Source organism: Leopardus geoffroyi, chromosome C1 (assembly GCF_018350155.1).
Source record: "Leopardus geoffroyi isolate Oge1 chromosome C1, O.geoffroyi_Oge1_pat1.0, whole genome shotgun sequence".
Taxonomy (NCBI): Eukaryota; Metazoa; Chordata; class Mammalia; order Carnivora; family Felidae; genus Leopardus; species Leopardus geoffroyi.
In genome coordinates, this window is record NC_059328.1 from 196,993,400 (window position 1) to 197,016,123 (window position 22,724).

General features: G+C 32.7%; 1 protein-coding gene and 1 non-coding gene across 7 annotated transcripts in view; both read right to left on the reverse strand.

Moving 5' to 3' along the window:
- ERBB4 (erb-b2 receptor tyrosine kinase 4) overlaps positions 1–22,724 on the reverse strand; it is a 1,138,739-nt gene that overhangs the window by 387,201 nt on the left and 728,814 nt on the right. The gene's annotated exons all lie outside the window — the stretch shown is intronic.
- Positions 3,410–3,494, reverse strand: TRNAQ-UUG. Its single transcript has one exon. It is a non-coding gene; the product is annotated as a tRNA-Gln (tRNA).

Below are 22,724 nucleotides of genomic sequence, written 5' to 3' on the forward strand. Positions count from 1 at the left end.
TTAACATCCTAGAATATGACTTTTGGTAATCATATGTACACATTTATACTGCATACATACTTAGAAATGTAATTGTTGGACCATAGTGACAATCAGTTTTCCAAAGTACTTTTTACCAATTTATATTCCCATCAGTAGTGTTTGTGCAATCTACTTGCTTCTTAACCTTGTCAACCCCTATTTCTTTTTGTTCTTTTTTCTTGTTCCTTACCACCACCCCCCACCCCCACCATGGTAGCCATTCTGATTGGTGTGATGTGGTAACACTTTAATTTTCACTTCCCCAATTATTAATTTAGTCTCAAATATTATTTTTAAAGTGTGGTTTTCATGTAAGAGGTTGTTGTTTACTTGAGGAAGGGTCTTTCAATGGTGAAACACTTACTGTGTGTAAGTGAAACACTTTCACAAATGTGAAACACTTTGTGTTTCCACAAAGCACTGTGGAAAACCTGATCTCTATTTGAGGTTATTAACAAATAACTGAGTAAATTAACCTACCAGATGCTACCCTCCTAACTATTTGGCTTTTTGTTGGGGAATGTGACTCAATGTTTTGAAAATAATACTTTAAGATATATTAGAAAATATATTAAAACTATACCAATAATTATATAAACAAAGAACAAAGTATGAATTCTGAAAGATGAATGAAAAATTCAAAGTAAATATCTCTCTGATAAAGATGAACATAATCAAAGGTATATAAAAAGACTGAGAAATTCATTATCTTTTGATCTTTACATAAAGATCAAATATTTTTATTCCTCTATCTACTAGAAAACCCTCATTACAGACAACAATCCTCTTAAATAACTGCTCCAAGTTTCCAGAAAATGTAATAGCTTCAGTAGAACAAATCAGTAGAGTTCAATGTTTTCATTACCAATAAGAGGGAAAGTCATATTAGTACCCAGAAATGATTTGTCCCTTTTATTTATAGGCTTTAATACAATAAGCCTGGGATATGCTGCAAGGTCACTTTCAAATATCTCACCTACAATATTAGTTTGTATAGTTTTAATAATTCTTCTCACAATGTGTGATTTCCTCACTACTTCTTTAGAGTATTTCAGAAAAGTATAATTGTCCCGATGACAGTAATGACAAATAATACTGTTATGTATATTTGTTGCTGGCAAGCTAAGACTTGAAATAAAAGGTAAAGCAAGAGAAAGAAGAATGACCTAATCTTGTAAAATGATTATAATATTATTTCAAACATCAGAATTTTTTAAAGGCTATATAAAAATACTAAAAATATCAAATACATAGCTTGGAGACCTGGGTGTCCTTGCTAAAAGGTCTATTTGTTAAAGTGATGTTAAAAATAATAAATAAAAACACCATTTTACAAAATAAGAAAGTAAATAAGTCACAAAATAAGATTTCCCAGAAGCTGATACTATGACACTTTAAAAACTCACATTTAGGTCTAAATCAAATTAAGTTGATTTTTTAAAATAGAGTTTTAATCTGGAGAAAATTAGGAAAAAATGATTGAATAGGAGTATCATTTTATAAAGCATTGGTTTCAAAATGTGACATATCAAATAGCATGGCAAAACACAGAAATATCTTTGTACTTAGATTAGTTTGTATGAAGTTTTAAATTATTATACATTACATGCAGTAAACTACATGAATCTTAAGCTCTCTGTTTTACATATGCATGCATACAGTGTTTGTACATCTATATCCATGTAACCGCAACCCAGATAAAGACACAGAAAATTGCTGCCACTTCAGAAATGTTCCCTTACTCCTTCCCAATCAAGCCCCCAAAGCCACTGTTCTGACTTCCATCACCACAGATTACTTTTGCCTGTGTATTAAGCTTATACAAGTGGAATCATGCACTACATATTTTTTCTTGCCTTCTTTTATTCAAAATAATGTTTTTGAGATTATTTATGCTGTTGCCCGTACTAGTAATTTGTTCATTTTTATTGTACTGTTCCATTATATGAATATGCCACAATTTATTTATAGATTAGTTAATTTTTTAAGCACATCTTTATTTTTTTTTACCTGTGTGATTTCAGACATGTTACAGTTTCTTTTCTACTATCTACAAAATAGGAACAATAATATTTACTTTGCTTGGTTATATTGAGAATTACAATTATGTATATAAAGCATCTGGTACTCAAAAAATGGTAGCTATTTCAAATTAAATTATTAATGTACATCAGGAACCTCCTTTATCCAAAGCATTTAAAAATATATACACATTGGTTGAAGCCTGGATTTTTTGGGAGGTGAGAAGACCAAGTGAAAACGTCTGAGAATCACGTGAAATCTTCATAAGTGAAGTTTGGTGCATAGTGTAGTAATTTTAGAACTAGATACATTGAACTAAAATATTATTACATGTACTTCAAAGTTGGTTAATAAAAAATCGGGCTATCTGTATTTCATAAGACAGATTGTTCCCGAGAACAAGAACATAAATTCTGTAACTACTATTTTTCCCACACTGAGTAATTCTGGATACCTAGTTGAGTTAACCCTTTGAGTCATTTCTTGTCATGTCGGTAACTACATTCTGTGACAACATTTAGAGCTGTTAGATTTCCCTCTGTTTAATTCAGGGTGGCACATAGATCACAGGTTGCAATGTCTCTGCTGGCAATTTCCTGGTGACCTTTCCATTCATTGCCACTACTACTGTGCTGCAAAGAAATGAGAGTAAATGCCAAAGGACAGAGGCATGTAAACTGAGCCCTCCTCTTCAATTGCAAGGGTCTGACATTTTTACTGCAGCAGGATGGATTAATTAGGAAACACAGAACGCAACTAAACACATCTGTGTGGCTCAGGGTTGAGCAGGGAGGTGGGACTGCTCCACAGTTCTGTTTAAATTTATTAAATTTTTAAAATTAAATCAATAAAATGCATAATAAAAATTAGATGCGTAACAAGCATTACTATAATAATACCGCTGCTTTATATAAGGAAACAAAGGCCATTACTCTGGAAGAAAGACAAAATGTAACCAAATACTATATTTGCTCAGAGATTTTAAGAGTTAAAGGTAGGTATTTAAAATATCTGAGGGAAAAAAAAAACAAAAATTTCTGCAGAAAGTATGTATATCATTTCTAATGAATCATTATATCCTATGATTCCTAGAACCACTCTCATTTTTCCCCATTATAAATATTATTTTCATATCGTGACATTCAATGTCAGAATAGGATCTGCTACCCTTGGTATAGTTGTGTAACTTTATTATCATGTCTTCTAGGTTCAGATGCACTTTTATTCTAAATTTATTCTGTCTAATGTTTATTTATTTTTCAAAGAGAGAGAGAGACAGAGACAGAGGCAGAGTATGAGTGGTGAAGGGATGGAGAGGGAGACACAGAATCCGAAGCAGGCTCCAGGCTCCGAGCTGTCAGCACAGAGCCCGACACGGGGCTCGAACTCATGGACCGTGAGATCACGACCTGAGCCAAAGTCAGACGCTCAACCGACTGAGCCACCCAGGCACCCCAAGAAGCACTTTTATTCTAGATGCATTTCTATTCCATTTTCTTGGGTTAATAAATAGGATTCAAAATTTATTTCAGATACTTGGCTGCTCTTTGAGGCTGGACATAAAGAAATGATTCAAGTGTCAATATGCCTCACAATGTCAGATGTGTCAGTCAACTACCAACATTCAAGAAGAGAAGACTTCTAGTACATAAATTCTGCACAGGCTATTGTGTGAGACAGGATAACCATGTCTCCACCAAAGTCACCTGTAGGCATTCAGTCACATCACTTATTCTCTCTAAGCCTTAGTCCTTTATCTATAAAATAGACATTAATAATACCTCTCTGCTAGGGCAAGTGTAAGGAGAAAGAGTTCACATACGTAAATGCTCACCATAGGGTCTGTTATAGAGCAAATGTTCAATTGATGCATCATTATTATTAGGAAAACAGGAAAAGTTCTCTGGCCAGCAAATTTCTTCTATCCTGCTTAACTATCTTTTCTGTTTGCTCTCATAAATAAATACACTTCTGAGAGAGCTAGAACAGGGGCAGTATAGTTAGGCAAAATTAGAATATGTAGGTTTGTGTTTGCTTATTTTTAAAAGTTTATTTATTTATTTATTTATTTATTATTTTTCATTTTAAAAAATTAGTTTCAACTTATTTGAGTTTCAGATGCCTTTTAGAATGTTCTGGACATCCATAAAATTACTTAACATCCTTACATTCAGAATTTTCTTTTTCTGGGTGGGACTTTATGCCCCAATGGCATAACAAATGAGACACAAAATGATTAAGGAAGGTGCTGAATACTTCACACAATAGGGGTCAAGTTCGGATTCAAATGCCTGCATAACAGGCTCCAAAGCCCATGGTTAACCACTTCACTCTAGTGCCTCTTGGTAAATGCTATCATTACCTGAACATCTTTATAATGCAATATTTCTCTTAATCCTTACAGAAGTCCTACCGGGTAATTATTACTAGTCTTATTTTACAGAAGTTTAGAGAGCTAAATAACTGGTGAGAGTTCTAGAGAACTAGGATTCCAACTCATTAACTGCTGGGTTGAGATCCTGCTTTTAAACCTTTTATTCTTCCACAATAGGAGAAAAGGTGGAGAGATTTAAAGGGAAAAATAAAGTTTAAGCAGAGAGGAGGTACAACTCTAAATTATATAATCTACTTCTAAGTATGATTAAGAACTGAAAGTAATTTCCCTGAAGTCCTTTCTGAAAATATTTTATTGAGTTGAAAGGTAAAATTATGCTTTTAAGGTTTCTTTTCTACATGAAAAATTATGCATTGAAAAAAAAAATCTTTGCTCTGTTAGATATTTGGATTATATCCCAACCTCATCATTGGAGGTGCATTCCTTTTGGCTCTGTTGAAAGTAGACACATAGGAAAGGCAGCACGATAAAACTTCAAGAATTCAGCCTACTTAAGGAAAAGCCCTTCAAATGAGTAAAAAGACTGAATTAAAAAAAAAAAAGAAAGAAAGGCAACTTTAATATTTTCAAGTACTATGGGAACATTATCTATGCTTAGTCCTTGGAAGTTCTGTTTTAATGAATAGGGCACAATGATTTTTAATTACCTTACCCAAAATCATAGCCTGAGTAGGATCTGCCTTTATGTGCTTTGCAACTGCATTTCTGAAAATATGAAAATGGATAACTTAAATGTGTAGGGCATTTGGGTCTCCTAGCCAAATCTGCAATATCCTTATAATGCTGTTTTTTTGTTTTGTTTTTTGTTTTGTTTTGTTTTGTTTTGTTTTTACCTATTGCTGTTGAACAATTAATACAAAGAGCAAAAGAACAAAGCATTCAAATTAGTGAAGTCAAATTAATGAAAGTTTATTTTAACATTAACTTTAATATCCTGTTAATTTTAAAGGCAAATGAAGTAAAGCTCATATGGTAGAAAAGAAATGAATTCAAAATTAAAACATATGGTTAAATATAGCTTTATCACAAATCCTTTCTGTAGGCAAACTTAATGAATTAAATTGCACACCCCTCAATAGTACAAGAAGATTGAGGTATCTTCTTAAGGCATACATTCTAAAAAATCATCCTCTGGGGTGCCTGGGTGGCTCAGTAGGTTAAGTGTCTGACTCCTGGTTTTGGCTCAGGTCATGATCTTGCGTTTCATGAATTTGAGCTCCACAGCCTGCTTGGGATTCTTTCTTTCCCTTTCTCTTTGCCCCTCCCCGACTTGCACTGCCTCTCTCTCAAAATAAAAAAAACAAAAAAAAATTTTTTAAATATCCTTTTTAATATGAAATAATATATCCATCTTTAAACATATCTATCAGATTGCTTTTATTGAAAATAGTGAAAAAGAAAAAAATAGTGGAAAAGGAGGGAGGTGATTTTATTTGGGAGTTTGGAATATTAATTTTATTTACATTAATTATAGAAATGTATTGAGAAAGCAAGTAATAACATATTGTATGTAGAAGAACTTTTATTTTTATTCAACCTCTAACAAAAAATATGTTCAATTTTAATGACATCATCTTTCAAAGTATAAAGTCCTAAACTAAAACTTTTCACACATAAAGTAGAATTAAAGACAATATTTTTAGAAATTTTATGAAAATAATTGTGAATTCAGAAAGACTTAAAGGAGATAATTTAATATGACCTTACTAAAGAGAATATTTCATAGATTATCTTGTGTGCATTCATATTCTATACCCAATTTACTTTTTTGTAGGATGTATTTATATAACTATGTCATATCTGAAAGAATTTTACATAGAAAATTAAGCTCCAGTGATAATCTTTATTTAAAGCTACCTCGTTTGAAATACAGGGGGAAGAAAAATAAAGAAGACTAACCAGACTAGAATAAAAATGTGGAGTACAAGTGGGGATATTAGTAGGAGTATCACTAAATGCCCTCATTTTTACTTTTACCATTGTTATATATATATTTTTTCTTACCATTAAACAACAACACAAAAACATTATTTACTAAAAAGCTGTAATATTTTGAGAACTGTTTTTAACAATTTTCTAAATGGCCCTGCTCCTCTAGTTTCATTTTATTTCAGAGCTCAGAACAATTAGATGGCAACATCTGGCAAGCATTGTTCCAAACTAGATGATAAACATAATTATTTTAAAAGTGTGTTTGTGTTGATTTTTTAAAAAGGATAGTTTATACCTTAAAGTATATATATTTTTTAAATAAAAACATTTAAATATTTTTTGTAATTATGTAATATTTTATTTTCTTTGCAGTTTCAAAAGTCATAATCTAAATTCCAACTGAAGGGAGCTTAAGCTAGCTGATATGCACCTAGCTATTTCCATGCTTCAAAGCCTGCAGAACCATCTGCTTTTTGGCAGGTGTAATTAATTAGCTAAGTGGAAGAGACGCTCCCTTTTAGAATCAATAAGAGGAGAGGAGGGAGAACTCTATGAAAACCCAAACCTAAGCAGACCCATCGGCAGGGTGCCTCTGGGCAAATTTCCGATGCTGAAAACTCATTGAATTTAATAGTTCTTAATTTCACAAGATTTCTAATTACAGCTAGGATAATAAGATGTGATCCAAAAGTTTAAAAAAAAAGTTGGCACATTTTCAAGGAAAATCCTTCCACACAATGTAGACATCCTAAAGTGTAGAAGTTCATTTATTTATACATTTTATCCATTTATTCACTCAATTTTGTTAATAAGCAATTTTGGATCTATTCAGCTGACAGGTGGCATATGCATATTAATAATAGAAAAATGTATCCCATTAAATTTTTTATGTAAACCAACATTTCAGAAGTAAAGAGAAGTCAATTCGAAGTACATCCTCACTCATTGAAAAGATTTTTAAAAAGACTATTTTTGAAAAAGTAGATGGGCAAAAATATTGTAAAAAGCAAAGATCACAAATGTCCTGTACTTTTATGTATGTAGCTTATATTAAGTTATTGCTAAACAGTCTAGACAATAATGAATTCTATAGCACCTCCTCTTTTAAATGCCCTAATTGAAAATTAAATGCTAAAAACAAAATGCTGACTTAAATTCAAACATCTTCTAGGGGTTTGTCTTAAAAGCATAAGGTGAAGGAGAGTGGGTTGGAAGTGTGACAAAATGGAGAGCAAACTTGTTGCAGACAAAGGAGCAGTGGCTGCCCAGCTCAACAGGAACGTTACCAACAGACTATGTGACATCAGGGCTCGGGCTGCTGGAGCTCAGTTTTGTTTACAGGGGCCCAAATCCAGAATTTATTGGGAAATGCCCCAATTTTTAAACATTCTCTATGCAAAGCAAAGCTAGTAGTTTACTGGATCTATTTTTTTTTTAATTAATTAATTAATTTGTGACAGCGAAAGAGGGTGTGGACATGTGCACTAACAGGGGTGGAGCAGGGGGAGAGAAAGAAATATTAAACAGGCTCTATGACCAGCATGGAGCCCTATGCAGGGCTCAATCTCAGGACCATGGATCATGAGCTGAACTGAAATCCAGAGTCTCATGCTTAACTGACTGAGCCACCCAGACGCCCCATGCATCTGGTGTATTAAGTAAATAAATCTAGGGATTCCTCAATAATTATATCAATAACCATACTGAGATAAGATCTCATCCATCAAGTCTTATTAGCTCCTCTACCTACTGATATAGAATGGAAAGGGAAAGTGAGGAAGTTACATATATAACTCATGAAAGAGGAAAGAAAAGTGCAAAATTTCCTATACTTATGTGAAGAATGGAGTCTAGAATGCAATGGATTCTATACCTCCTTTTCATTCTGTTTGTGATCCCCATTTGTTGTAATGGAGGTGGAAGAAGCCTCTGCTATGTTATGAAGGTTTGAGATGTGTGCTGCTGAAATATCACTACATCACATCACACTCCCACCACTGAAACCACATGTGAATTTCAAATAGGCGAAGGCTTATAGGTCACCTGAAAGATGAAGTTCAGTAACTGGCTGTTATATTAGCACAGACTTATTTATAGGATTAACTTAATAGCACAAAGAAAACTAAGGACAAAAGGATACTGGAAAGTTAAATTATAATTTAGATAAAGGGAGCAAAAATAGAAAAAAATATAGTTGCAGTCAGGAATATACTCCCAGACTTTGTTGGTCCTGAATCAGTCAATAAGGTGAGGATAGACACTTGATCCTTGGAGAGTACAGGTGGAAAGGAGGAAAGAAGTTTCAACCTGTATATTTCATAATTCTGAATTAGGTTCTGCTAAAAAATTATATTGATTTCTACATAATAGGCACTTGTTCTTTGGGAAGAAATGAATTGAGAGATGTTCAGATCCTACCACCACTGAAATCAAAAGGCCAAAAAAAATTCCAAACAATTTATTCCATTCATCAGTCTCAAAAGAAAGAAATTTCAGGAACTGACATCAGACAAGTAGGATACTCTCAGCCAGAGGTAGGCTGAAGGCAACATTTTAGCTGCCAGTTGTTTTTACTTCTGCTCCCCCCAAAATGTCAGGGTTACCTGAAGACTTCTGGGAACCACACACTGATTTCTTCTCTACACTTAGGACGACAGAAATTTTAGGAGGCTTGGGCTCTTTCCACTAGATCCATATCTCAGGTTTTTGTTTTGTTTTGCTTTCATGCTATAGCTTCCCTCTCATGTCAATTTTGATGGGATATGGCTGTAGAGAGTCCTTCTGCATCAACTCTTCTTCCCAATAGTGAGTGTTCTCTCTACCTCTGAGCAGAGGGTAGAACCATTTCAAAAGGATTCCAGTCAGCCTTTATCTGCCATACGTCTGTGATCTCTAAGGCCATTTTTTTTTTCAGATATGATTACAGAGAAAAGTTACAACAAAGATCTAAGGAAATACCTGAGGTTAACTGTAGTTTCTAGAGAAAGCAAACAGCATTTAAAGTCAAAGAAAGAAAATATGTATAGAGACTATGATGATAGACAAATATAAAGAGAGTAAAGAGAGAAGTATTCATTTAAAATACTTTGTCAACATATATTATTTACAACATACATGATTTGTCCTTTGTCTTTCAAGAGATGGGTGGCCCCTTTTCCAAACTCTTGGCTAGATAATTGCACTATGTCTCTTTGCTTATTCTTCTGTTTCTGACCAATAAATTTACCACAGTCTATCAGTGTAATCTTTTCAAAACCAAAATATAATCTTTATAATATTAATGGCCAAGATTTTTTAAGTGGTGAAGCCAACTTCAAATAAACATAAGTAGTGGAGCTTCAAAAATTATATTGTTAGTGGCACCTGGGTGGCTCAGTCAGTTAAATGTCAGACTTTGGCTCAGGTCATGATCTCACGGTTCATGAGTTTGAGCCCCACATGGGGCTCAGTGCTGACAGCTCAGAGCCTGGATCCTGCTTTGGATTCTGTGTCTCCCTCTCTCTCTCTGCCCCTCCCCCACTCACATTCTGTCTCTGTCTCTTTTAAAAATAAATAAACATTAAAAAAAAACTTTAAAAGATGTGTTGTTAATATCTTCAGATCATTTAGGGGAAAATCTGTGGGAACTAAAAAGAAAATCCTATAAGAAGGAACAACCAATGAAAGAACACATGTTCTTAAAAATTAAATACATCATTTCCAATGAAAAATAATAGAAATGTTGGAGCATAAAATTGAGCATAAAACTCTTCCAGAAAGTAGAGGAAACACAGAAAGAAAAATGAAAGAAAGACATAAAGGATATATCCAAGGTCAATAGGAAAGTTTCCAGAAACAGAACCAAAACCACATAGAGAATTATCGAAGAAATAGGAAAATAATATTACACTTCTCAACAGGGGCACTCTATCTTAAAAAGTATATTTCAAATACTAAGTAAAATTATTTTTAGCTTAGCATTCTAAACCCATCAATCAACAGCATCAATAAATTATTAGTATACAATATACGTTTTTAGGGGCACCTGGGAAGCTCAGGCAGTCAAGCATCTGACTCTTGGTTTCTGCTCTGGTCAAAATCTCATAGTTTTCATGAATCTAAGTCCCACATAGGGCTCTGTGCTGACAGTGTAGCACCTGCTTGGGACTCTCTCTCCTTCCCCACTATGCTTTCCCTGCTGATGCTTTCTCAAAATAATTAAATAAACTTAAAAAAATAAAAGATACATTTTTAGATACAGTAAATTTACCTAGTAAATTTACCCTTCATATTTTCTTTCTTTCTTTTTTTTTTTTAGGAACATGAATGAAGACATTCTTCAAGATAATAAGGGAGAAAGCAACAAAATAGAAAATATATGATGCAGAAAGTGGTTAAAGTATCAGGATGTAGCAGACCTAGACAAACTAATATAGATTTGGTGAAATAACACGGCAAGTCTAAGGAGACTGGTCTTCAGAAAGAAAGGGGACTGACACTGGACTATACTAAAAACAAATACTGAAAGAAAATGGAAGTCAAGCGAAAACATCACTACAAACAAAAGACTGCACAAGAAAATAAATATAAAGTTCTTTCTTTTTGTCTCTGCCACAAATGATCTTTCAAAAATTATGATAACATACTCTATATTGATTTTCAATTTTTAAACAAAGGGATATAGTATCTTTTATAGTTAAAGAACAAAATTGTCAAGGTTGATGATATATTCTCTTTAATAGATAATGTGTAAGATGGATGAAACAAGGAAAAAACATATTCAAGACCTACATTGATAACCATCAGAAGAAACAGCTTTAAGGGGCTAGACATTAAGTAAAGCAGAGGTTGTTTATGTTAACCAGGTGAAGATATTAATTTTTAAATTGATGCATAACTGACATAACATAATATGATATGATATAATATAATTAATATAATATTATAATGTGGTTGACATTTAATATTAGTTTCAGGTATATAACATATGATTCACTATTTGTGTATATTGTGAAATGACCAGCACAAAAATATGAGGTTAACATTTAGTCACAATATATGGTTACAACATTTTTTTCTTGTGATGAGAATGTTAAGATCTATTGTTTTAGCAACTTCCAAGTGTGCAATATAGTATTATTAACTATATCCACCATTCTGTACATTACATCACCATGGCTTATTTATTTCATAAATGGAAGTTTGTACCATACAACCCCCTTCCCCCTTTTACGCACTCCCACCTCTGGCAACCAACAATCTGTTCTCTGTATCTATGAGCTTAGTTTTTTTGTTTGTTTAGTTTTGTTTTAGATTCCACATATAATTAAGATCATATAGATCATAATTTTTTTGAGGAACCTCCATACATTTTCATAGTGGCTGCTCCAAGTTACATTCCCTCAAACAGTGCGTAAAGGTTCTCTTTTCTTTACATCCTTGGTAACACTGATTTCTTATCTTTTTGATAATAGGCATTCTAACAGGTTTGAGTTGATATCTCATTGTGGTTTTGATTCGCATTTTCCTGATGATTAGTGATGTACCGCATCTTTTCATGTACTTGTTGGCTATCTGTTACATCTTCTTTGGGAAAAAAAATGTCTATTCAGATTTTCTGCCTATTTTTCAATCAGGGTTTATTTATTTATTTATGTATTTATTTATTTTGCTACTGGGTTGTATAAATTATTTATATATTTTGGATATTAATCCCTTATCAGATACATAATTTGAAAATATTTTCCCCCATTCAGTAGGATGCTTTACAGTTTGTTGATAACTTCCTTTCCTGTGAAGAGGTTTTTAGTCTGATGTAGTTTCGCCAGTTATTTTTTATTTTTATTAACTTTGCTGTTGGTATCAGATAAGAAAAAAATCATTGCCAAGACCAATGTCAAGGAACTTACCACCTATGTTTTCTTCTAAGAGTTTTATGGTTTCAGGTATTATATTAAAGTCTTTAATCCATTTTGAGTTAATTTTTGTGTATTGTATAAGATAGTCTCCAGTTTCTTTTGCATGTGGCTATCCAGTTTTTCCAACACAATGTACTGAAGACACTGCCATTTTCCCATCGTATATTTGGCTCCTTTGTCATAAATTGGTTAATTATATGTATATGTGTTTATTTCTGGACTCTCTATTGTTATTATTTGTCTTTAAAATAAATAGAGAAACAAAGTTAAACAATTCAGGATTGGCCATGTATAAGGAAGTCTCTGAGGCCAGGGTAATATGTTGTCAACTGTCATAGTGACATGTGGCTCTTGAGTTGCAATACTGTGATTGCTTTGAAACCTCTGAAATACTAAAGCTTGGGAGGTACAAAATGAAAAGAAAGAAATCTAACAGTAATCAGTTAGTTCTACGGTACCTTCTTTGCTTACATCATTGTCACAGGAAATAGTCAATATTCTATTTCATATGTTGCCTTTTTTTCAAGGAAATTCTTTGTGCTTAACACACATAGATGTTATCCCATATATTTTTGCATTCAATGAATGTTTTTTTAACACATCAATATTAAAACACACACACACACACACACACACACATATATATATATATATATATAGTACTGTCAATACCATAGTACTGTCCCTATTCTAAAACTGAAATCTGTCCCTATTCTAAAACTGTAAAAGTTAATTGACTTAACTCTTCAGGAAGGGACAGTGACATAGTCTCCATAATTCCTCTGAGAAACTTGCCACTTGAGTCTCCTAACTTTTTAGAAAACCTGACTATTTAGAAATAGTAATGTTAAAACTACTCTCAAAATTAATTTGTCAATAAGCATCAAGAACAATAGATTGGCCACTCTCTTTTCATCAGAGAATTGGACAAAAATCATATAAATGAATATTTTAAGAGGTTTATATATAAATTTAAAATAAAAATTTGCAAAAAGTCCAGCATTAGTGGGCTAATTAATAAAATATGGGGCATACATATGCTAAATACTATGCAGCAATTATAAACATGTTTTTAAAGAGTTTTAAAATATACAAATAACTTCATGAATACATGAGCCAAAAAAAAAAAAATCAAGAATACAGAAGTCTAAATACAGTTTGAATGCAAATGGTTTAAAATACATTCATAATACATACATCTAATGCTGGAACAAAATACCCTACTTATCATCCAGATAATGTTGGTAAAACTCTGAGCTTCACTGTAGTCATCAGAAAAAGTGTATAGTGTTGCTACTCAGTGCTACATAAGGATACATGAGATGATGTTTATGGAGACATCATAATTACTGCTAAACGATGAGATGTTTGTATGTGTATATATAATTACTATAAGTATACTAATATGTAGCCTATAATTACATCATATACATAACAGATGCAGAATATTCAGGTAATATGTTAAAATTAAATCTTCAAAATTATAGGAAATTTCACACAAAATAAGTAGAATAATATAGAGGTATTAATGTAAAGATTTCACAAGAGGTAGAAACCCACTCCCCCAGTGAATCATAGTCTTTGAGTTGGATGTCTATAATATCTGATTTAATAAATGAGCAAAGCATTCTAAAAGTTTCTCAATTATGTTCCAGCGTTATTGTGTCAGAATATAATTACAGGCAGCATTCTAGAGCTTATGGTCATAGTCACTATATCATCTGACTTTATTCAATTGTATATCCACACACATGAATGCAGAAATCAAACTGTGACTGAACACACCACAGGTAGTGTGGTCATCCATCTGATTTCTAGGGTCAGTTGATACATGTTTGCCCCTCAGAGTAATTATAAATAGTGCCTCTTGTTCCTCCCACCATAAATAGTATGGTGATCCTATTCATTTAAAAAAGTGTAAAATATTCTCTATATGCATGGTCTTCACAAGTGGAAAAGTCAAGGTCAAATTTAAGTACTTTTAAATTTCAGAGAAAAGCAAATTTCTGGCAAAGAAAAGCAACTTTTTAAAAGTTATTGTGACAATCAAATAGAATAATAGCAGTGCATCTATTAACTAGGTTTGACATACAACTTAAAAAATATAGTGTTATAATTATGAAAATATTTTTACAATAAAAAATATATTTTCATAAATATAACTTTCCTATAGGAAGAAAAGTGTTTGACTTTCCTCAGGGTTATGTTTCCTTGTTTTGCCAAAAACTTCAGCAGTTTGAAAAGATCAAGAAAGTAAGGTAGAAAGCAATCTATCAAATTTCTAGAGACTGTCAAAAATGTTAAGAAACAGTAACAACGCTAAAATAATTTTTTCCTTTTATGAATTTCAACTCTTCAAAAATTCCATTTTTGAAAGACTCCATTATCATGACAAATTTTATCCAAAAAAAATGTTTAATTCATTACATGTAGCATACAACTAAAGTTCTGTTTTCTTTTTGTTAATGGTATATAATGCTATAAAAATCTAAAAATTCTACCTGTTAATAAAATACTGTTATTATATACATATATCTTAATGTGTATTGTTTATGATAAAACATTGACATCATTTTCTAAAAAAAAATAATAGCTTTTTTAAAGTTATCAAACATGTCAGTGATACTGAAAAAACACAACTGCACATCTCAACTAATTTTAAATAGAATTGTTTTACTATACCATTCAACCATCACCCATAACAAGCATAAAACACCCATAAAACACACAGAACTCTCCTGAACAAATAACCAAGAAATGAATTAACAGAACAAACTCTTGTGATCAGTATTTAACACTTACTTCCCCTATTTGTAGAAACATTGTCAGTAGTTAGCAAGTAATGGAGCTGGAAACATTATGCTCCCAGAGGTACTATTTTCTAGATGAGATGCAAAACTCCAGACTTGACCATAAGTGGCCATTAAAAATCCCAAGGTACCTTTCAGAGAAAGTAGCAGTATTTGCCTCAATGTCCTGGCTTGAATCCAACTAAGTAATTACACTCAGCCTGCCTAGATAATTGTAGATTGTTTTAATGTGAGAGTGTACTTTCCTTGTTTGGTTATAGTGCCTGGATCTTCCTTTGAAAAGTCCATCTCACAAAGTTACAGGGGGAATTCTTATTGCTGATCATTTCTTTTAAACAAACATGAAAACCTAGGCCTGCCTAGCATCTATCTCAGAGACTTCAAAGAGTTCGAGTCCTGAGAACTGAACTGATACTGACATTTCAGATACTCCTATAAATTTAGGAAATCCCCAAGACAGGAAGAAACTCTCAAATTTGGAGCCTCAACAGAGTAGAGTACTTTCTTGTTAAAGGAGGGGGAGTGGTTGACAAGGTGAGCAATCCTAGTACATTCAGTGAATTTCTCTTAGGTACAATTGCAATATATCTGATTATTATTCTACCAAATACCAAATAGAAAATGTACACATATATATATAAACCATGCAAAAATCGATAGTTTTTATTTTCCAGAACAAACTTGACACAGGTATCATAAATTTACTCTTCACCCCTTAATGCTATGACAGAGATTGCTGTCTGTCTCCTCAAATTCTTTCCTTCACTTTCTTCCACAGTAATGGAGATTTATGGCCACATAGTCATCAAAATAAGGATGAAATTTCTCAGTGTTCCCTGAGGCTAAGAGTGGCCACATGACAAAGTCCTGACCAATGTGATGATGTCAGCAGAAGCAAGATGTGCTCAACCTGGATTTTGTCTCCTTATTTTTCCCCTTTCCCTCTTCCTCAAGAGCACATGATTGAGAGCGATTTTCAACTATACGTATGACAGCAACATCCAATGGGTTGGTGGTGCCACAAAATGGAAATAATTGGCCTCCCCCAAATTATGTAAATGTGTGTCAGCTATAGGAACTGTTAGGCTGAATGTCTTTAGGCTGTTATATAAGAGAAAAAAAAACGTGGTTCATTATTTCTCAGTGGAGTCTGCATTTTAACTAATAAAGATGACATGACATCTTTTTTATCTCATCCCATTTCGTCCATTAAATAATGCCATATAACAGTTGGCTGTTCTGCTGGTAAAATTCTTTATATCATAATCAAATGAAAATTGAGATCTTGATAAATATATACTGTTTTTGTATGCTAGGTATTCTGTTCAGTGCCTTATTCACACATACTCATTAAATACAATGTGGTAAAACCTAAAATAGGGTATGCTGAGAATAGAGGAGAGCCATCTTTACTCAAGCAATCTCCATACACCACAAGATGTCTCAGATCAATTTTGAATTACTAGTATTTGTTGCTTAGATGACTGTAGTGATCAGGGCAGAAAGGCGTTGCAGTACACGAAATACCAATTAACAATGGTCCCCACATCATGAAATGCTTATCTACTTTTTTAAAACTACTCTGAGATGGGCATGAAATAAAGATAATCTCTCATTCAATAAAGGATAATATGTCTGACTTTTAAAAACAATGGCAATTCAGGCATTTTTCTTGCAATAAGTACACCAAAACTAAATTATATATTTACATTAACTTAAATATCTAACTATTTACAAAAAGAAACATTGAATATGTTTTTAAATACTTATTCCACAGGCCCACACTGAGGACAAATTATGTGAGGAATCATGTGCTCAGATATCTTGCAGACAAGTGGGGAAGTAAGGCCACAAAGAAGAGCAGAAAGACGGGGAGAATATAGCTCTTGTCTTTAATTAAAAAAAATCCCAAATATGTTTATAAAATGTCTGCTTTAAAATAAGTAAGTGATAAAGTTTTAAATTTCTAAAGGTAATATTTTTAAAATACTATTTTTCTCAACTTTCCATTAAGTTTGAAAGTAACAAACCTAACTTTCAGAATTATTTATTTGTAGATGCTATAAGATAAAATTCTTGACTTGAACCTTTCCTAAAACCTCCTCATACCATTATTTATCTGTCACTCAGAATAAATGCATGATTATTTAGACACAATAATTTTTTTAATTTATTTATTTAGTTATTATTCACTTATTTGCTAATTTGGAGACCATTTAATGATTATCCATTTTGTGGCAGACCTTGTGCTAAAAGCTAGATATATAAAAATGAAAAGACCTGGTCTCTGAGCACAAGGAAAACATTATCCAAATAAAGAGAAAGACATAGAGATGAATGACCACAGGATAAGGCACTATAATGGAGATATTTACAAACTGAATGGGAAAATAAAAAGAGTATGGAATCTGCTAGGGGGAATTAGGGAAGGCTTTAGTCTGAAGCTTATAGAATGAGCAGCATTGGCACAAGGACTGGGGTGTGGGTGACATGGGAAGATGCCCAGTGTCTGCAGGAAATGGAGGTGTGAGAAAGTGGGAATAACTAGGAACCAACTAAAAGTAGCTCTGTGTCTCCAGAGTACACATAGCACAAATGTGGCAAGGGCACACAGACATAAGATGGAGCAGACACACAGGAAGACTTTCGCAAAGATCTCAATGTTTTTTCTAAGGTGTTATGGGTAATTCAGATGTAATGTACATTGTAAGTGGTATGTTGTAATTTTCATGTTAGTAGAGAATTTCTGGAAGCAATGTTGAGAAAGGATTGGGTCAAACTAGAGGCCAAAAGAACAGTAACAAGGGTATTGCAATAGCCTGGGGATGGCTAGTCTGAGCTAGGCTAGTGCAGGGGGAAGGAAGAATGAGTAGATTTGAAATAGGATCAATAACATTTTCATAGTTCTCATATGTGGGTGAAAAAGAAGACTGAAAAACAAATTCCATGTTTCTGAATAAATTCTGAACTTTGGGATAGATGAGACTAGCCAGTTTGGGAAAGGAAATGATAAATTGAGAATTAGATGGGAGTTTAGTTTAAGGTACTTGTGGAAAATATCTTATATTCAAGTTGTTATTGTTAATAGTTCACTGAGTAAAAGATACAAACGGGCAATTCAAAAGCAGGTATTTACAACTCAAAAATACATTTAAAAAATGTGTTCAACTTTTTCACATCAGTGGAATACCAAAGACAAAGAGGTGCTAATTCATTCTTTTTTTAACAGCAACAACAACCACCAAGAATTAGAGATTTCCCAAGCCAGTATAATTGGGATGAAAAGGTGTCTCTTATTCATAGCTGACGATATTGCAGTGACTCTCAAGAGTGATACATTTTTCCACTCACTTCAATCAAATAATCCATCTTTTGGGAAAGTATGTTAATGAAAGAATATAACCAAAAAAAAAAAAAAACACTAAATGCACAAATATGTTCATTGATATATTATGTAAGTAATACAACAAGCCAAAATCCATATAAACATCCAAGTAGTTAGAAAGAGTTATATAAAATTATGGAATGAGTATTTGATGGAATATTACATAAAAATCATAATATAATGATTCATGAATATAATATGGTAAATTGAATTACTAGCTGAAATTATTGATCCCTTTGTACAAACTTTTGTCATGCCTCTCTGTAGGAAAAAGATATTTCCCTACTACTTGGCTTTCAGCTTGACCATATAATCTGCTTTGCCATTTAGAATAACAATGTATTATTTCTGTCCAGGCCTTAAGGGGCATCATGAGGTTTTTGCTCTCCCTCATGGGCTGCACCATAGCCATGGTAAGAATTTTCAATGCTAATGCTGTTATCCCGTCACCTGAACCTCAGAACAAATTGCACAAAAACAAAACAGCCTCAGTGCATCCCAGACAGACCTGATGCTCAAAGCACAGCTTCCCAATCATGCCAATCTGTATCACCAGACCAGATCCTTAGCTAACCATAGATTCATAAGAATAAATGTTGTTTTAAGTTACTGACTTTTACTAGGGTGGTTTTTGATGCATCATTTTCAGGGCAATAGTTAACTAAAAGAACAATTATGTGAAGAGATTCATATGCAAAATGGTAAAACGGAAATACTTAGAAATTACAATTGTTCATGTATTTAGCTTTGGGGATGGTGTGATGCCAAAATCACAGAAAGCCTAATTAAATATTTTTAAGTAACTGAACGGCAATCAATATAAGGGATAAGAACACCTTGAAAGTTGAGTTTTCAAATTAAGGAAATCAAACACAAAGAAAGATCAATTTTGAGTGTCTACATCTGAAAATAAAAGATACATTACTTTGTCTTAGATTACATTTATTTTTACTAATACTTTTTTCCCCTTTAAACAGAATATGAAATCATTCCTAGCAAAATTAACTTAACTATCTTCTCCAAAATGGAGAATCTATGGAACCATAAATAATCCTAACTTGAAACATCTTCCCTATACCCCATACTATTGTGGTGACTTCGATGGCAATTAGGGCCCATATTTCTAGGATTTTTTCTGAGTATGGTAACTCTAAATACTTTTACGGCTTGAGAATATCAATGATCAAAGATAGGGCTTCTGTGTTCTGTATGTGATTTTCATCTGCTAATAACTTTTCGTAGTAACTGGCTAATGCTATACTTTTCACCATTTCTTTCATTTAAAATTGAGGACACGATTGTCCAGGTCCTGGTTAGTTACTCAATGTTTACATTCATAGAGAAGTAGAGTGGTGTGATGGAATAGACACAAGTAAAATTGGATAAACAAGAAAATGTCTACAACAGCATGAAGAGCATGAATGAGAGTTATCAGGACAAAGACCACTTTTGTGCAGAAGGTTGAGGAAAGCTGCTCTAGCTGTCCAGGCCCACCTTTGTAGCATGCCCGCAGGATCTGCGGACTCCACCTCATGTGGCCATGTTTTCATGTTGCCCTCTAGCTGCCAATATCCCTCCACTGAAGCATTTTAAAATCACTGCTTAACAATATTTTCTACTTTATAGGTTTCTTTCATCCTTCCTTTTAAAGTTTAAACTGCCCTAATTCTCACTCCTTTTCAATTATTGGTTTAGAAAACATTATCTAGGAGACTAAATCTCCTTAGGGTCCAGACTATTTTAGGTGATCCCTGGTCTAGGAATACTTAACAATTTAGCAAAGTGTATGTACATACATTGCATTACTAATGAATGAAATTCTGTTGTTGGGTATCTCTGGCAATGTGACAGGTAGGAAATAATTTAGGCAAGAGATGTTTTGTAGCTTGCTTCACATTGTACCATTTAGACAATTGGCTATTTCACTTATACACAATCTGCCCCAGGACCAAACTACACCCCTTTAAATTAAATTCAACTCATAATACTAATTTATTTTGCTTGAAAAGATAAAATCCTGTATCAAACAACTGCTCAAAGTTCATATTTTCACAAGTTTTTCCTAAGTAGAATACAGAAGCTCTTTACATTTATTATATGAGAAAATCTGATTTTAAAATATATGTTTATAGTAGAAAAGAAGTGAAGATTTGGCAATGATTATTTGATGGCTAAAATTAAATAAGACCTAATAATAGAAAAGAGGGAAAACAGACTGTACAAAACTCTGCACTACAATCATATGTATTATTTTTCCTATTCCAAAGTTTTCTGTAATGGTGAATTTCTTTTCAAGATATATATTTGACATCACCTTCGTTAATATCTCTATATTCTACATTAGTGTATAATAAATCTTTTGTATCTTACCTGCCAGGTATTAATGTTGTTTAAAAGATTGTTGTGATTGGATTATGAATGACTGATTTGAATAAAGTTGATAAATGAAAAGAGAGAAACACAACCACTGCAGGATGACAGAACAGATATAAATTTTTCCACAAAGGAGGAAAAGGATTATTCTTTCACATCAAAAAACGTTTTTTCTTTAGAAGAGGAACCAAGTATGTTTCAAAATGTTAAGTTTACTGAATAGTTTGAAGGAAATCAAAACATGTAGATTTATTATCATCATAATGATAATAAGTATTTGACAGTAATGAAAATACAATACTTATTTCCAAAGCTTTCAGGAGACGAAACAATTGAGAGCACATACTTATGAGCCTTTATTATTTCCTTAATGGTTCAACTCTGAACAAACCCAATGAAAACAGCAAAAGATGACAGTGTATAAACAGCAAAATGAATCCAGTCTTTTACTTATTTTTTTTTTTTTGTCTTCCCTGGCTTCTATAACTTAGCAACAAATTAAATATTAAAATCCTGCTTCTCTGTAACACTATTATGAAATTTCTATTTAACAGAATGGCTTCTAGTCTCCAGCAGATGATCTAATTGTTCTAAGCATTTAGCAATTCATATCACTTTATTAACAGTGTGTGCTATTAGCTAATCGGTGTGTGCTATTTGCTTTGAAGACACACAGATTATTGAGAGTCAGTCCCTGACCTCCAGGAGTTTATAATCTAGGAGAAAAAGTAGACTTTTAAAATTCTATAAAACAAAGATGAATTAAATACAATGTGTAAAGCAGTCTGGATAGAAATGTAATATATTTGTCATAATATATTTATACTTATGCATATAAATATATTTAATGTATATGAAATATTTCTGTTAATTTGGGACTCCAACTTTGGGGAAGCTTTTTCTAGATCATAACTCCCCAAATCAGACTAATATTATGAATATTAACTATATGCATATAACTTCCCTAAAATCAACCTATCCTAAAGACAACATGGCGATCAACTTATGTTGAGCTTCTGGGCTTCTAGAGAAAACTAAGAGAATGGAATAAAATATAAGCTACATTAACAAACTCTGAACTTTAATATTTCAATATATTATGAAGATTCTTTGAAACTAAGTGGTTTGACATAAGAACTGCACTAAATAGTATCTTGATCAACAACTATAAAGTACATAATATTCTGTTATTCCTTTGTTTCTTGTAACCCAAAATATGAATCAATACCTACTGTATTTCAGGTACTGTGCTGTGGATTAGGGATAGAATCGTAAGAAAAAAAACATATATTGCTCCTGCCTTCATAGGGTGTACCATTCAAAGAGAAAATGTTCAAAAATCTTACTAAACAGTGATTGTGGAAAACAATAATCTTTTAATCCCTGGTGTCTTTCTTTCCATAGCCTTTCTCAATTTCTCATGTACTTTGTCATTTACTTATTACATTTATTACTGATTGGTTATCTTCCCCTGCTAAAATATCAGTTTCACAAGGGTATGGATCTCTGTTTTATTACCTAGTGCCTCTCCCAAATCTAGAAAAATATATATTAAATGAATGAATGGCCTGACTTTGCTTAATAACAATATGATGCCTTGCATAATGAAAACTAGAAACTGAAATTCAGCAAACAAGTATTACCCTGATAGCCACAAAATGATGAACCATGTTTATTTATTCATCAAAAAAAAAAAGTAATGTGTTTTACTTGAAGCAATCTTGATAGTTTAAGGAATGTGAAGGCACATTCAATTTCTGTGCCTCAACTGTTATTTTCAGAGATACTCCTTTTGACGAATTTGTGCTTCCCATTTGCATATGTATGTGCGTGTTTAAACACATGCAAATACAAGATATTCATTTAAGTTTGTGTTGAAATACACACAA